Genomic DNA, 17,633 nt, shown 5'->3' on the forward strand with positions numbered 1-17,633 from the left:
GTGGTCCGTGTCACATTTTAAATTAGCTTGGCATAGAGGCCAAATGAGGGGGAGTGGGGAAGCAAGGACAGAGGGGCACTCCAGCCACAAGGCTTTGAGGAATACTGAAAGCCACTCATAATCGTCCGTGGATTACATCTTCTTCAAGAAGGATCTATTGACAGAGTTACTCAGGGTCTTGCTGTCACTGTGTGATACACTTGCCTTTCGAAAGCCTGTCCCATACCATACCTGGGTCCCTGTGCCATGGTGAAAGATGAGTTCACAGCAGTGGGGAGAACAGCAATAAGGCAGCGTTCACCGGGTGAAGAAACTCTGCCTCCCCACCATCCAGCTGCTACCCTTATGCCCAGCATCCCCCACAGGCACCACTCCTTCAGGTAAACAGCACACTTGGACTCTCTCTTCCTTGAGGGATTTCACAGATGATGGGAAGAGGATGAAATGAAGGTTCACTGTGGACTTCAGTCAGAACAGAATCATAGAACAAAAGAGCATTCCCTCCCTCTGGTGCCACATGATGGTGAGACAAAACTGGAGCCTTCTCCCTCACAAGAATTTGGCCTCCAGAAGGTCTACAATTAATTTCCAAAGGAAAATACAAAACTGTGACAGCTTCAAGAATTTGAACGGATGAATTAAGGAATAACAGAAACTGCTCCGATTAATCTCACTGAGGATCTTCCTGTACAATCCCAAAATTGACTACTTGAAACTCCCAAGAAAGAGCAGGTAACTTTCAAAATGGAGAAGAAATACTCATTTTCCCAGAGAATGTTCTCTAAATTAGTCATAGATTAATTAGTTTTGACACCTTGGTAAAAAAAAAAAAAAAACAGCATCTCACATTTTTTCTTCATTTTTATCACCAATAACTTTCATAATAACATTCTAAAAAGAGGAGGGAACAAGAAAGAGACGGCTGACACTTTACTTTTCATAGAAAGTGTGAAATCTAAAGCAGGCTAAACAGGTTCCCAAAGCAAATATTTCCAAACACAGAAACTAATAACACGATTCTTTCTTGCATTGCCAAAGATGGGGCTGAAGGAGACTCAAGGGGTTACCTAGTCCATGCCTGTCGTCCATGAAAGAGGTTTATTTAACCTGCTACAGGTATCTTCCCATGTTCTGAAGCCATACTTGAGGCATTCCCTTTTGGCACTGTGCAGAGACAACCTGGAGAGCGTATCTTCTCTGCAAACACCTCAGTTCCCAACAATGTACCAAATCTTGGGGACTGCAAGCATGCGTTTCCGTTTGCCTAATGCTCTTGACAGGTCTCACGTGCACCTGCGAGATCAGTGATGGTTTACTGCTCTGTTTTGTGGAGGCAAGTACCGCAAGAAGGTCTTGGGAGGATGCACTCTGAGCCCCTGTGAGCAGTTACGAGACTCTGCTGCTCTCTGCTGGGAAATGAGGGCAGAGCCCTAGCAATAGGCTGTACTACGGGAAGAGCTGATTTTGCCAGCATGCTCTGACTTGGTCACTGCACACAAACTCGGAGCTGTCTGTAGGAAAGTAGACACTTTGTTGGAGTCTCCTCCTCAACGTCGCTGTCAGGAGTGAGCCCATATCAAAGGCTTCAGATTGTAGAAGCAGCCTGGGCAGGCATCAGTAGCTTCAGCTTCCTGCCTCACATTCCAGCCCTCTCTACCTCATGCAAGGAGCCAGCTTTATTCACATAATAATTCACTCTGTTGTACTTGCTGTAATGCATATACTTTCTCAACAACTCTCTGGAGGGAGAGCAGAGCAATTACCTCACCATACAGATAAGGAACCAACCTATGGGGCAACCATGCAACCCACACAGTCACAGGTCAGCAGGTGGATGCCCAGAGACATCTCTCCAAGGATCCCAATCACTTCCCCACAGCCTGGGGTTTTTTTGATCCCTGCTCCATGCATAAAGCCATTCCTTGCTTCCTAGACCTCAGGGAGGTGTTAACTGTGTCTGTCCTCAACTGTGAAAAACCACAGGTCAGACAGTCTCAACACAGGGAAGCACAAGGCCGCGGCCTAGGGTAGAAGGGTCCTGCAGCAGGTGAACTTGCCACTTTGGCCAGCAACCTCGGTCTGGGAGAAAGCCCAAGCTCTGACAGTAGCTCCGATGTGAAGGAAGGAGACAAATTCCCCAACCTGGTGCTGACTGGGGCCCTCAGCCTCTTTAAGCAGTTATGTTTAAGTTTCCTGGTGTGTTTCATCTCATGCACCTTATTGCGATTTTTGGGTACTGGATGAGGTGGCAGGAGTTTAAGTTGGGCATTTTCATGATTTGTCTATTATGTATGTATATTTACAGCTCAATAAAATAAGAAGAAATATTCAAAGTGAATAGACTGTGGAAAGTGATTTGTTCCAACTCTTCACCACAGACTTGCAAGAAACCAATCAAAGAGGATCAGGAGTGGTTTGAGCGCAATTTATTAACCCAAAAGGGACCACATTGTTAACCAACATTATTTACAGTGAACAGCTCAACTGTCTCTACTGAACAACTGTGTGTTACTGCAGGGACAAATGCAATGACTTACTACACTGATAGGACAAAACCAGCAGCAGATCTTTGTTACAGCTGTTAGAAAAAAATGTCCCCAGGAGACAGACACTGAATCTCTAATGGCTATCTTATTTCTCTGACAATTTATTTAAGTTTTAACTTAACAGCAGGAATGATAGCCACAGTTACACAGTGACTCCCAATAAAGGAGTATTGCTGATCTGCAGCTGGTGTTTTCTTATTTATTTGAAAGTCTTTAAATACCAGACTTAGCATATGGTGCCATATAAATAATGATATAATAATATGTTCTTGCTTTCCATGTGCCTGGGTAGAAAAAAGCCACGTGATTTACGTTACATGACTATTGTATTTTAGGCGTTATTTTGCTCAGAATTTTTAATGCATTTAAAATGTATCTTCTGCTTTTTATAATCTGTTCTTTTGAAAGAATAAACAGAGCAGTGATGTTTATTTAATGGAGTCATTCATCTTACTTCCTTGTACAAAGTACTAGCTTTCGAGCTCCAGCAGCCTGAAGTAGGCAGTGGGGTTGGAAATGGAGAGTTCTGCTGTTTACGAATGAGGTGCAGATGAAAGGAAGACATGGGGCTTGAGATTTACCCACAGCAGGATGCTATTTGAAGCCAGCAGGCAGCTGACAACTGCTTAGTCCCGTCCAGTAAAGGATGAAGAGGAGAAACCCATGGGATGAGTTCTGCAGAGAGTCATGCTGGGGAGAAAAAAAAAACGGGGTTGGGACAGCTCAGCACACAACTACCCATATACACAGATGCCTGCTTCAGTTAAAACTGCAACTGCAGTTACCAGAGCAAACACTAATCCCCCTGAAGTATGCCAGGGATGTAACAGTTCACAACATTCTTTTTCAGACCCTCGATTAAAGCAGCTCTGTGAGCATTATGGCTGTGCAGAAATACCTAGTTGCAGGTCAGAGAAGATCTCCTCACTCATACCTCAGCTGTTTCTGGACTATGCTGTCCTCATTTCCAGACTGACTGGAAGCTAAGAAGCATCAAGCAAAAAGTTCTTCACAGCCACAAGGGCTGCAAATGTGAGTTTAAACATGCACAGAGCAGTGCAGAACAAACAGAAAATTTTGAAGGGGTGTACAAGAAAAAATGGTAAATATTCAACCTACAAACTTAAGCCTGCTTCATTGGCCCATAGCTCTTAGAGAAAATATGTCAGGGTTCACAAGTCAAAGACTGACAATCCCAAGCACCAGGCACTAGTATACCGTATCCTCTTCCATCATGTAAGGATGGGATAATCGGTGGAGGTTGAAGAAGTTAGGTCCTGAAATTTCCCTGAGAGTCCACTCAACCAACTGCCTAAGACTCTTCAACAATTTTACAGATTTTTCACCTTTCAACACCTTTCCAAGTAAGAACAGATGAAATAAAAAAACAAAAGCAACTCCACACTCAAAAAGCTAGCAAACCCCATGATGTTTGGAACCATTGCCATCACTTGGGAAAGTGGGACGTGCAAGACAGACTCAAAGGAGTTGAGTAATGACTTGGCATCCCATGAGTGCAAACAGCAGTGTTCCAGTGCAAGATGATCTGAGAGGTCATCAGGGCTGAGGATACAGAAAACATTGTCATGGGCCTAGTACTCATGTACTAGATTACATGGTACTAGAACAGAGAGGAAGCTGTTTCTCTCAAAAGGTCAACAGTGTAACCTGAAAAACACACACAAACTGAGCTGCTCTTAATGGAAGTGACATCTGTTAGTTTAGCATGCATTTTGAAGTCCTGTACCACCCCCCCACCCCCCCCCCGTCAATCCCCATAGCAGTTTCAGCCACTCATGTTTCAGTCCCAGCTCTTGTCACTCTGGAGCACGAACCAGAGTATTTCAGAAGATCGTTACTGTGGTAACCCAGCACAGCTTTTATCTTTATTCCTTTCATCTTCTCTTTGGGGGAAACTGGCAATCTGTTTATTTGCTTTTTGTGACAAAGTTCATCATGCAGCACATTGTCAAGATCTGTATAAAACTGAAAAGAAAGTACCTCTCACATCAATGTGCAAGTAAATATTTCTCTCAGCACTCTACTACCCTATCTCTTGCTCCCCTGCTTCTTTTTACAATGTAATTGACATGTTCTTTTCCATCTGACCCTCTGTGCATAGCTTGTCTCTGCCCTTCTCCTCCAGGCCTCCTCACAACCACAGTACTTACTAACACGGTCAACAAGAGCAAGTGGCTACCCTGGGCTTTCTTGCGTCCTTCAAAGAAGCATGGTTCAGAGAACAAATCTTGTGAGGAGTATCTGAGGGAACTGAGGTTGTTTAGCCTGGAGAAAAGGAATCTGAAGGGAGACCTTAAGTCTTAGTATAGGCAGGTTCTATTGCATTTCCAAAAAAAAAAGGCAATGAAGCTGGTGAAAGGTCTAGAGCACAAATCTGATGAGAAGCAGCTGAGGGAGCTGGAGTTGTTTAGTCTGGAGGAGGCTGAGGGAAGACATTATCCCTCTGTACAACTACCTGAAAGGAGGCTTTAGTGAGGGGGGAAGGCAGTCTCTTTTCCCAGGTAACAAGTGATAGGACTAGAAGAAACAGCCTCAGATTGTGCTAGGGGAGGTTTAGACTGGATATTAGGAAAAACTTCTTCACTGAGAAGGTTGTCAAGCACTGGCACAGGCTGCCCAGATAAGGGGTTGAGTCACCATCCCTGGAGATGCATAGATGAGGTTGCTGAGGCACACGGTTTAGTGATGGGCTTAGCAGTGTGAGGTTAGTGTTTGGGTTCGATGAGCTTAAAGGTCTTTTCCAACTGCAGCGATTCTGCGATTCCACGGTAGGCCGAAAGGACACTGGAATTCACAGTGAGTGACTACGCTCCCAGCTAACAGCAGGTGGCAGGCTGGGCTATGGGTCACTCCCATGCCCTTCCCTCTGCCAAGGGACTCCTCGCTTCCACGGGCAGCTGGAGACCTCCACAGAGGGCTCAATGTCTGCTGACTGCAGCGAGAGGAGGAATAACGCAAGCGAACGCAAATGCTCAGCGCCAGGTCCCCGCCGCGACCCCTCACAACCCCTCACCCTGCGGCGGCGCTTCCGCCCTACCCCATGATGGCCGCCCGCGTGACTCCGGGGGCGCCGCCTGACGAGAACAAGGGGCGGCGGTTTCCCCGGCAACCTCCCCGGGCGTCTGCCGGCCCCGCTCCCGCCTACGGCGAGCAGCAGAAAGGTCAGCGCCGGTGAGAGGCGAAGCGCAGCGCGGGTCTGCGCCGGCCTGCTATGGAGATTCGGGATCTGGTGAGGAAGGGCGGCGGCGGCGACCCCGAGCCCAGAGAGCTCTTCCCCCGCGCACGTTCATCCCATCCCATCCTGTCCTATCCCGGCCTCCTGCATCCCCTGGCCCCTGTAGCCTGCTGCTCCTCGCTCCCCCCTTGCCCCAGATGAAACGTCCTGCCCCTCTGAACCCGCTGACCCAAGGCACAATGTCTCTGTTCCCAATTACAGCGATGGGTGTAGGTCCTGAACCGGCTTCCATCTCTCTCCCTCTCCTCTGCCCCACAGCAACCTGCTTCAGGCAACCACAGCCATCATGGCTTACACCTTCTCTGCCCCCTGTGGTTTTGGGATGAGGGGGAGAAAGAGGGCAGGACCCTGCCTGAACTCGGTCACAGGATTAGGAATAGGAGTGTGGGGCATGGATACAGCATAGCCCTCAGCCATCCGTTCAAGGGAGGCATGGGTGAGGCTTACCAAAATTTTAGCTGCTTGCTGTCGGGGGCAAGATCAGGACTGTGCCAAAGATGAAGAAGAGCCAGGAGCTGAGGGCAACTGCAGTACAGGCAGAGCAGTGCCCTTTAAGCAACAGGGTGCAGGCCTGCAGCTCTTGGGCAGGGTACTTGTAAGAGAGCTTATCAACAGTCTCAGTCAAGACAAGGCAGATCTACAAACCACCCAAGGGACTTCTCTCCAGAGGCAAAGCTATTTACAATATACACCTAAGAGTTCTCCTAGGAAAACCAGCCAGTAAGTGGGGAACAAGCACAGGCTCATCTACTGCATAGCTCAGACCAAGTCTGAAGGCTTGGACCTGAGCTTAAATGGAGTTTCTGGGTTCATGGGCAAAAGGTGTTGGTGGGACCAGTCACAGAAATTAAAGTCTGTTAATGCATGCTCTAAGAGGGGCTGCAACATGTGGGCAAAAGGATGCAGTAATGTGATGCATCTGGGCTGCGGGGCTAGATGTTTAAAATATACTTTGTTATTCATTAAATATTTTAGCAATAGCCTAATGATCATTCAGTATCTGAACTGGAGGAATCTAGCATACCATCAGCTGTTCAACCAACCTGAGGACCAGACACCTATAGTTGAATCCCTCTACCACTGGATGACTTACCTGGGGTTGAAACACCAGCATGGCAGACCAGCCATCTATAGTGGAATTGCCAGCATCGTCAGACCAGCTGGTTGTTGAGAAACCACAGTGTTCTGAGGACTGGTTACCTGTTGTTGAATTTCCCACATCTGGGGAAAACTCACATGAGATCAGGGCACCTGTGGGTGAGCTGCTAAGTTTCAAAGTTCAGCCATATGTGTCTGGTTTCACACAGGCTAGCAGTAAAATACCTGAAGCTGGGTCATCGGCAGATGTAGTCAAGCCAACAGAGACTACGTGTGAAATATCAGAGCAGCCAACGCTGTATGAAGACCCCTTTGAAGTCTCCATTAAGTACATGGAGAAACACAATATTCGACAGATTTTTCAGGTGAAATATCTCTTTCCCTCCTCCCTCTAGAAGCTTGCTTGAGAAACTAAGCTTGAAATTAGCTTGGACCAAATTATGCTTTCCCCAGATCCCTTCTTGTCTTAAGTTCATGCTTAAGAAAGCAGTAGAAAAGGATCCTTGATCATCTTTGGGGATTGAAAGAGATGCTTGCTTTTTAAAATGCAGCTAGTGTTGGAGCAGAAAGTGCAGCCACTCCTCTACCCATGACTAAATACTTCTTTCCTTCTGTCTGTCTCAGGAGATCACAGAAAAACTGGTGTACCAGAAGCCCGATGACCCCTTGCAGTTCATATTGCTGCAGGTATGGTGTCTTTCTGGGGCTCAGAGGGGACTGTCTGTTAGGGACACAGCAGAAAGTCAGCTTTATTGAGCACACTGGAAACATGTGCTCAATACTTTTTCTCTCACTGTGTACTTGCTCAAGTGAGAAGTGGAGAAGGACAAGGCAGGAGCAGAGTGCCCGGAGTGCAAAGGACCAGATGTCCTCTAAAAGGAGAGGTGTGGGAGAGTAGGTGTGTGGAAGAGCCAGGTGTGAGGGGACAACGGGGTGGATGTCTCTTGCAAGACTGGTATCTGAGAGACAGGGAAGCCTAGAGAGAGAGATAGGGCCCCTCTGTACCTGTGTGACCCTTCTCCACCTTCCTGTATCCCACACTTGGAAGGGAACATTTTTTTCTGCCCACATACAGGAAATTCAAAGTCAGTGGAGTGATGCAATAGTTTGGGAGTGAGTGTGAGGAGCTCCTTGGGGAAAGGAGGTTAGAGGAAAGAGCAAACAGAGAGCCTTTTCCTTACTGCCCTCTACTCAGTCAAGGGAAACATCATCTTTGTGATTTGCTTCTGGGTTCATGCTGTAGTGAATGAAGAACATGCAGAGGAATGGCAAGGTCTGTGTCTGGGCACCAGTGGTAAAGAAAACAGGCACGAAAATGACCCTTTTCCTTTTGCCCAGGTGCAGTCAATGATAAATGCCAGACAGGCAAAAATGGAGGGAATATTGGAGGAGAACAAAGAGGAGGTATTTCTGGAAGAGGACCAATAGACTGCTTTTGGCCACTACTGACCTTGCTATTGTGGTTTTGCATGGGGCGTTCACAGCACCACACTTTTGTAGTCCTTGGCAGTAACGTGGAACAGGTCTGTTTGTGTCTCTCCTGGTTTTTTTTTTTTTTTTGTTCTATATGCTTGTGCTTCTCCTTGGGTTTAAATCCTGCAATCAAATACCGGTTTGGATGGACAAACTCAAATCTTAAAGTGTGCATGGACCTGCATGCATGTGTGGCACATCCTGAAAGGGCAGGTCTGCTTAGCTCCTATGCAGTCTCTTCATCAGTCCCACCTTAGGCCACCCCTAGCTTCTGCTTTTCTGTGCAGAGAAATCTCACAGCTCAGACAAAGTGAGCACAAAAGCACGTAGAATTAAAAAGCAGCCCTGGATGACCCACAATCCTCTCCTTTTTTTGTGCTGCATTGGTGACTTACTGTCTGTAGCTATGCAGCAGTGCCAGTGCTCATCTGATACTTTGAGAGACTGGGTCTATGGCTTTCCCGCGGCTCCCAGAGCTCGTCTGGTGCAAGAAGCTGTCTGTCTGCCTCTTCGACACACTAGGTGCAGCAGTCTCTCCCTTAAGCATCCCTCCTGGGACCTGATCACTCTGCTTTTTGTTGCCCTCCTTGTAGCTTTGCAAGTAGGGTGTATAATTTCATAAGCAGAACAGTAAAGCGACAGTTGCATGCACCCTCTCTGTCTTCAGAAGACATTGTCACTCAGGAATGTGGGAGGTGAATAAAACTAGACAAACCAAAACTAAGCACTGGCAGCCCAGGAAATTCAGAGTCAAGGTACACTTTGCAAACATAACATCTGAACTGCTTTTGACTCTCAAAACACATACAGTCCCCATTTTCATACTATCCAAGTGTCTGTTTCCACCCTCTGAAGTCCGCCTTTCTGTTTCTCATCTCTTGCCTGAAGATTATTCAAAATGTACAACGGACCATACTGTTGTTTTGGCTTCATTTCATGTGTATGTGCAGCAGATGCCAGAATGGTTTTTGTCACTGCAGACTTTTCTCTTTTTTAGGCAAGTGCTCTAATTTCCTGATAGATGGTAGTGTTTTCCCAAATGCCTGTCTCTGTGGCTATGAAGAGAGCACCATAGAAACTTACCTTCCATCTATCTATTTTCAGCTAAAAGTCTGATGATTGGGTTGAGGGCTACACCACAGCAGAGCTTGAGCCCAAAAAGTTGGGGAATAACAGAGGCAAGTATTTAGCACACAAAATTTGTGTCCAAAAGGAGTTGCTTTTTTATCCAAGACTCTCAGAAAAGATCAATTAATTCATATTTTTTGAGGTTAAAGGCAGGTAAGCACTCCTGTCATCCATAGGGCAGGGAAGGCTTTCAGGATATTGCTAGCCTAAAGATGGCTCATGGGTTTGGAAGAGGACTGGTGTAGACTGTAAGCACCTAGGTTCCACTGAAGCACTGAGATGCTTTTGAAAGCCCTACTTTTCTTCAGAAACCAAAAGAACTGGACATTTAATGACAGGAAATCTTGGGAAACCCATGATGAGCTGTCTGAGGAGAAATGTCACTTCCTTCTCCTCAAGCTTCTCAGGTGATTGGATTGTGTTTTGAACTGCATTTTTTTTTTTTCAAGGAAAAAGTCCAGGAACTTAGTTTTATGAAAACAAAAATAAAACATTCTCCAGAAAGGGTGCAAATTACTGTGTTTAGGCTCATGCAACACAGCTGTCCTTTTGATTTGCATCAGAGTGTTGCTGAAAAACACACCTCAGCTCTAGAAGAAATCCACGTTGCATTAAGGCACTAATGCACCACTGCTGTTTGTGTGTGTGAATGTTTTTGTTGTGGTGAAGAAAATGAGAGAAATTGGATTTTAACTGGAAACATTTATTGTAGTCTTAATTCCAGAACATCTCTTTTCCATAATTTGTTTCCCAAATCATTGGATCCATGTTTCTTCTTTGTAAGTGGATGTTTATCAATGTGACATTTAACTGTCGTTAAATTCCTTGCCTTGGGTACTCTGGAGGAATTAGCAGTTCATTGTGTGTAACCAAAACTATTCCATATAAGTCCTTATAGCATGCTAGTCACTGTATATTTGAATGCCCTCCAGTCGTGTGCTAAGCAACGTGACTAACATCTGTTGTTTGTTCTTTCTTCTCTCCATCAGGGAGATGTCTGTGCACTGAAGTGCATTCCTTTTAAAGGGGCGTTTTGTTCTTTTTGTACCCACACCTGTGTATTGCTGTGTGTTTCTCATGGATAGGGATAGGTCATGGAGTGGAAGGTGGGGAGGCTGGAGATAGTTTATAGTTGCCAAGGGTGTTTCCTCTGTAGTTTGAACTGGGCACTGAGAAAGCACAGTATTTTCACAAATGAGATTTTTTTGTTGATCCTTGGACTGGCAGAAAAGCACGACATCCAGTTCAGCTGTCAAATAGCATGGTCCTATGGTGCACAGACCATTTTTGTTATGAGCCTTGTAAACCCCCAGAAGACGGATGCAGAGGGGCCAGACAGAAGGAAAATGTACTCACCTCAAAATAAGTGTCTTGGATTAAATAAAAATAAATAAAAATAAATCAGTTTATTTTTCTGACAGCTTTGTACAGAATTTAAAATGACTCAGATGCCTTGAGCAATACTAAAGTTGCCTGTGTACTCCAACCAATTAAAAAAAAAAAAGTAACTGCTGATTAAAGGTCTTTGAAAAGTTCACACAGACTCGGCTCCACTTCTTAGTTAGGTGGAGGGCACAAGCAGAGTAGCTCTTCAATAGCTGGCTACTTATAGAATGAGACATTTCATTGTGACTCACTGGATGTGAATCATTCCTACATAACACCAACTTCAAGCTAGTTTAATGCCATTGATTTCAAAGTTTCACAATCATCTGAAACTCGAAGTAGGCAGCATCAGCTACTCAGGGCTTGCATGTCTGAAATGGAAGAAATTAAACTCTGTGTAAAGCCCAACAAAGAGCTTAGCTCAAGGGAGCTCAAGCTGAAAAACTGAGAATGTGGGAGTTCTTAGGAAGGAAATATGGCAGGGCAAATTGATCAGAACCTGTCTGACACACTTTCAGATTGTATTCAAGGGGAAGCTTCTCTTGACCATTCTTTCATCCACATGAGATGTAGAAGAAAAAGAATAATCTTTCTCTTAAAGTCAATATCCATGGCTGCATTCCTTCTTTGTGACTGCCTTCACGGACATCTTGGATGTAGCAGCATCACCAGAAGTTCATGGCCGTGCCTCAACATACACAAATGAAAAGGAGGATGTTGAATAGATGGGATGGCATGGGTTGGATGAAGAGTCACTCAATATATTCTCCTGGAGAAAGGTAGTGGGCTGGTACATCATTGCAGAACAACTGAAGTCAGGCAAAGCAAGTCTGAGAGATTTCTACACAGATAACTCAAGGCTGGAAAGTGACTGAAGACACTGCAATACTTGGTCTATATTAGAAATGCCTGGCTGCCTGGAGCAGCTCTTTTCTTTCTTCCTCAAGGCTATCATCTCAATTCCCTGTGCAACTCCTCTTCCAAGTGGGAGGAGCACACCCTCCTTTGCTCATGTCATTTCATAAACTGCAGTGAAACAGTACCATTGAAGAAAAATCTGTGAGATGGACTTAGTTGCTTTATTTGTTGTTACTTTCTTTGAGACCAAAATTAACCTCTTGTCCATTGTCACTCAATGACAAAAAAAAAAAAACGGGACAAGAGATGGAGGGACACGGGGCTACACAGAGCGAAACTTAACAATGGTACACATCTATCAAGTACAAGCAAAAAGGTACACAATGTAGCTAAGGGAGTGCAACACCCAGCTTACACTGACTGTGAAAACTTCACCATAAACTTACAAGCCTTTAAGACAAACCTCTTACTTGGAATCACCTGGTCCAACACTTTAAGTTCTTCTTACAAACTAGGAGCCAGGATCCATATTAGGCTTAGGGAGTTCGTAAGAACAAGAGGTGACCTCTATCCTTCCTCCTTCCCATCCCTCAACTTATCTTCTAGAATAAAACAGGAAATAAAGGTGAATAAAGACAAGTAGAATAGCACATTTTTACATTAATGGGAAAAATGCATGGCATACCAGCCCTTGAAGAAAAATAGTTCCTACCTTGCAGAGCTTGTTGGTGTTTGGACAGACGAGTAGGCATTAGGTAGCAAGCTATATTAAAGTGATCAGAGGTATAAAATTTTTTAACAGTGACTCAAAGTTTCATAAACATCATGAACACCACAGGAGTCCCTTTGACAAACCCAGCAATGCCTGCTCTGTCCCATTATTAAATACCCCCTTGGTGTCTAGCAGAATATCCCACCTTTTTGCAAAGAAATTCAGGGAAGGGTAGTGTTGCCGGTTTGCTGAAGCCCCACAGTACTGAAAGCAAATACTACTGGTTGGAGAATACAGCTTTTGGCTGTTGTCTAAATCCTTGGTAGTATAACAGAACTATCTTGAGAGACTCTTTTACCATGGTAGGATGCCATGATGCTGATATATATTTGACATGTCAAATACGAGTTCGTATGGGAGAGGGTCAGGGTGTTGTTGGGAGCAACACGTCCCTACTTTTTGCCCTGTTGGATGTCTAAATGTTTGCAAATAAACAGCAAAGCTCTTTAGAAGCTAAGAGCGGGGCAGGGTCCAGCACAACTATGGGTAGAATTACTTTTCATAGTTACCTTTCACAGGCATCTTAGAAGCTGTTTATAAGCCTTCCTGGCTTTCAGAAATGATGTGTTTTAAAACTACACTCAAGTAGTAGGTTAAAAAGCATCTTGAAGAAAAAGCAGCATAAAGCTTAATCTTTCCTATGTGTGCCCATGAGAGGGCAGCACAGACCGGCTGAGCCTTTGCTAAAAGGTATTAAGAGGCAGGGAAACTAACTCGAGAGTTTGTGTCCAGCCGTGGAGTAGGTACGAGTAGAGGACCAAAGGTTTATATGGCCCGAAGCACGGCTCCATCCGTCGCCCACCTGCAACTAAAACCCAGGTACAGTGGGTACAGAATTGATTGTGTCAAACCCCAGCTGCACAACAGGGGTTGGCAGGCAAGACTCTCACAGGGAAGATTCCAGTTAGTTGCTGAGACCTTAAAAGAGAGTTTCAGGGGAAGAATATTGGACAATGCGTATTGGGCAGTTCTGCCAAAGCGATGAGTCGGCGTGAAACATCAACCACACCCGTGCCAAGGCTGAGGCTGTCACCTCAGGAGCACTACAGGCTCGCCTAAGGCATACATACTGTTCATTTCCATCCCAGTGCTCCTGAGCACCGGCCAACACCCCTCTGCTCTTCCTTCTCCTGCCGCCCAGACTCTTGCAATGCAGCTTTAGCTCAACTGTCCTCCCTCTTTGGATGCTCTCCAGCCCTCTGGCAAGGTGGATGGCAGAGATGCTCAGAGAAATCAGACATATGCTTGCAGCACTTGGCTTGCAGTGAGGCTGTTGGAAGCTGGATAGTGACAGACAATCGTATGTAGATGGCAGTGCTCGACTGCCAGCCTATTGCAGCCTCCCAGGTCAGAAGCAGCTAATGCAGAGGAGGCAGCTAATGTAGAGGAGGCAAGCAGGATGGATTTGGGAGGACTGAGGTATCCCAAAACATCCTTCAATAATCAATCTTGAACAAGTAGCGTGAATAAATTTCTTTGTCACCTTGCAAACAAGCAGTAAAGGTCCCCAAACAAGACCTCTTTTTTCTGCCATGCTGTGGCTCGTGACTCACACACGAGATTTTGGAGGAGAGGTTTTTTAACCATCAGCAAGAGCAATACAGTCACTAGGTTCGGAAAGAACAGCTTGTTCCCAGTGTGTTAGATGAAACTCGACTGAACAACTAGCACCAAAGGACCATCACAGTACCATCAGGAGTTGGGACCCCATCCTAATAGATATATTGACACTGACACATGCAGTTTTTTAGAGGCCAGAAAGTCCTAGGCCAGAAAGCCTTCAAATTCACAAGCAAGAGCAATATGGAGACACTTTCTTGCAGACCTTTCATAGACACTGTCACTCTTTTTAAAGAAGCTATATAAAACACAAGCAGAAAAATTCTGTCCTCTTAAAAGTCCTTTCTCCTGCTCTGTATGTCCAAGATCCTGGGCAATAATTTGCAGAGGCATGGTGAGATTTCTAAGCCACCTGCAAGCCTTCCCTGTGATTAGAGGCTGCTGTTTAGAGTCAGCTGGCCTGTCCTCACTAGAAGTGGAGATTCAAGAGAAAGCCACCTTCCATTTACTAACCTTTTTACGCCATTAAGGGTGTTGGCTGGGGAGTGCCATTCTTGAAGGGTTGAGCTTCCCTTCCACACGGAGAAATTCCAGATGATCTGAGAAAAACTAGGGCAGGGCTTGACCTGGGGCTCTCCCAGGCTCCTCTGTGCTCATTTTATCTTCTGGTCTCTGTGTGTACAAAAATGTGACCTGTAGGCTGCTAGAGGTGAAATCAGCAGCTCTAAGATGCAGATATTTTGGTCTGGGTTTGCCTTTGCAGAAGGTGGCCTCGGGCCTGTGATGAGGCTCTCCTACTAGTTTATTTCATAGTCTGCAGAGTAAAAGAGGCATCCTTAGGGGGAGATTTAGAGTCCAAATCTCTCTCAGTGTGTACAAAAAGACACCCTGAGGGTTGTCTTTATTAACAGTGGTAGCAGCCAGTAGAGATTAGCTTTTATAAACATTCACTATTTCTCTAAGATTTTTGGGTTGAGACCACTGAGGAAGGGAGCCACAGCAGCTGGCCTAATTGTTAGCAGTGGGGTACCAAAATTTAATTTGTCACTGCTTTTACCCACATGTGCGAATTTCACTTCAAGTACAAGCCCAAAACTCCCTGGGGAAGCAGCTCCCTGCCTGAATCTAGTTCTTTACTAGACAGAGCAGCTTCTTCCAAGTTGTTTGTCCTTTCTGCTTGCTCGCTTGTCAGGAGGAGAAACGGTCTCTTCTGAAAGGCTGAAAACTACAGATGTTTATGCAATCACGTGATTCCAGTAGCTTGGGCTTTATGCAAACACCCAAAATTGCAAGTCTTAACACCACCAAAATACAGCTGTGTTTATACACTCCGGAATAAAACTACCTGATAAAACAAAAAAAAAAAACCAAGGTGTAGCCCTCTCCTTCCCCAAAATATTAAGAAACCCCAATCTTTGAGAGTGTGCTTTATAGCATTCTTCTTAGGGATTAAGAGCGCAGTGCCATATTCGTGGGTGGATTATGCATTGCCAAATGAAAAATACCAGGATTACCAGTGTCACAATGATGTCTGTATCTGGGTTTTCTGTAACGCTCTTCACGAAGGTGTCTGAGTGTTCTGTAACACTCCTTACCAAGATATCTGAGGTTTTAGAAAGAGGTTAGTTACTGCATTCCACAATATACTAAATATATACATATAGTTCTGCTTTTCAGTCTATATGTTTGCAGGCTTAGCTGGAGTGGGTAGCCCAGCGACCCAGTGGTTTATCCTAACCCACTATAATTAGCTCATGGTTGTTGCTAACAGTATGTCATTTGTCTCCCCACACTCAGCACTGTTTGGTAAACAATTTCAGGGACAGAGTTGCTCTCCCCTGATCTCCCTAGGTGGTGTTCATTTATTTATTCTCTGCACCTCACAGTTATTCCTCTGTCTTGAGGATGAAAGGTATAGAAGTGTCAAAAACAAAGGGCAAAAACTCTGCTGTAAGGGGAAGGCATACGTAGCAAAGGCCACGACCTGGCTGGGGAGGCAGGAGGCAAGGCTGGCTTGAGGCCAGGCCAGCTGGAAACCCAAGAGGCACAGCAGACATCTGTCTCCCGTGGCCCACATCCTCATCCCCTGTGCGGATGCACTGAGATGGGAGAGGAGGCGGCTGTGAGGAATTCCCTTCTCCTCCGAGGAGGAGCTGGCTCCCAGCCACGGCACGTGGAGGGTTTGGGCGTCAGGCGCGAGCCTCAACCCCAAACATGGCTGAGGGAGGGAAGGTTGAACTGCAAAGTGGGAAGTAGTTGTTTACAGCCCTCCCAGGAATGTGGGAGCAAAGCTGAGTGTCAGGAATTGGGGCTGGGGCCGCCAAAGGTGATGTCCTTAAGGGAAGGGATGTACGCTGCCACACACTGCAGGGATGCTCCTCAAAAAAGCCCCCTCCCTAGGACAAACAGACACCATGTTTCAAGCTGATCCTGTGCACAAATACATGGGCTCAGCTAACACTGCAGCCACGCTGCTAGGAATGTGGGGTTTCTGAGCTTTCTCCCTTAACCATGCGATCTGGTCTTCCTGTGGCACATTGCAAATGCCGTAAGGAGTATCCTGTTTATGGATGGGGGTGATTCCTTTGTGATGCTGTAATGAGGCAGTCAAATAAATGACTCCAGGGATTCTGCTGTTTTGTCCACAACTTCCTTTTCCTCCTTGCATGCTCTGTCTCTCTCTCCTTCCCTAACTCTTCCCTCTCACATTGCCTTAAATCACTATTTCCATGCAATGAAGAGAGGAAATTTAAAGGACACAGGAACATGAAAAAATATTCTCAAAGGTTAGGAGCTAAGCTAACCCATTGGAACTACCTACAGCATCTAATCAGCCCTTTTCAGCATCTTTTTTATCTCTTCAGGCATCCTCCAGTATCCTTCCCACTCTAATTTTGAAAACTATGGTACGCTTGGGACAGATGTGTTCTCACATTACCCTGTCAGCCATAGAGCACGTTACCATAGGCAAGTGTCCTGATTTCAGCTGGGATAGAGTTAATTTTTTTCCAAGTGTTTGGTACAGTGTTGTGTTTTGGATTTAGTGTGAGAGTAATGATAACACACCGATGTTTTGGCTGTTGCTAAGTAGCACTTATTCTAAGAGAAGGACCTTCCCAGTTTCCCAGGCTCTGCCTGACAAGAGATGCACAAGAAACTGGGAAGGAACATGGCAAGGACAGCTGATTGAACTAGTGTAGGATAGCATCTTCCTTATGAGGAAAGGCTGTGGGAACTGAGGCTGTTTAGTCTGGAGGAGACTGAGGGGGATTCCATTAATATTTACAAATATCTAAATGGTGGGTGTCAGGAGGTTGGGGCATCACTTTTTTCTATGGTCTCTAGCAACAGGACAAGGGGTAACGGGATGAAGCTGGAACACAAAAAGTTCCATTTAAATATAAGAAAAAACCTATTCACTGTTCAGGTGAGGGAGCCCTGGCACAGGCTGCCCAAGGAGGGTGTGGAGTCTCTTTCCTTGGAGATCCTCAAGACCTGCCTGGACACGTTCCTGTGTGACCTGATCTAGATGGACCTGCTTCTGCAGGGGAGTTGG

Source organism: Colius striatus, chromosome 1 (genome assembly GCF_028858725.1).
Source record: "Colius striatus isolate bColStr4 chromosome 1, bColStr4.1.hap1, whole genome shotgun sequence".
NCBI classification, from domain to species: Eukaryota; Metazoa; Chordata; class Aves; order Coliiformes; family Coliidae; genus Colius; species Colius striatus.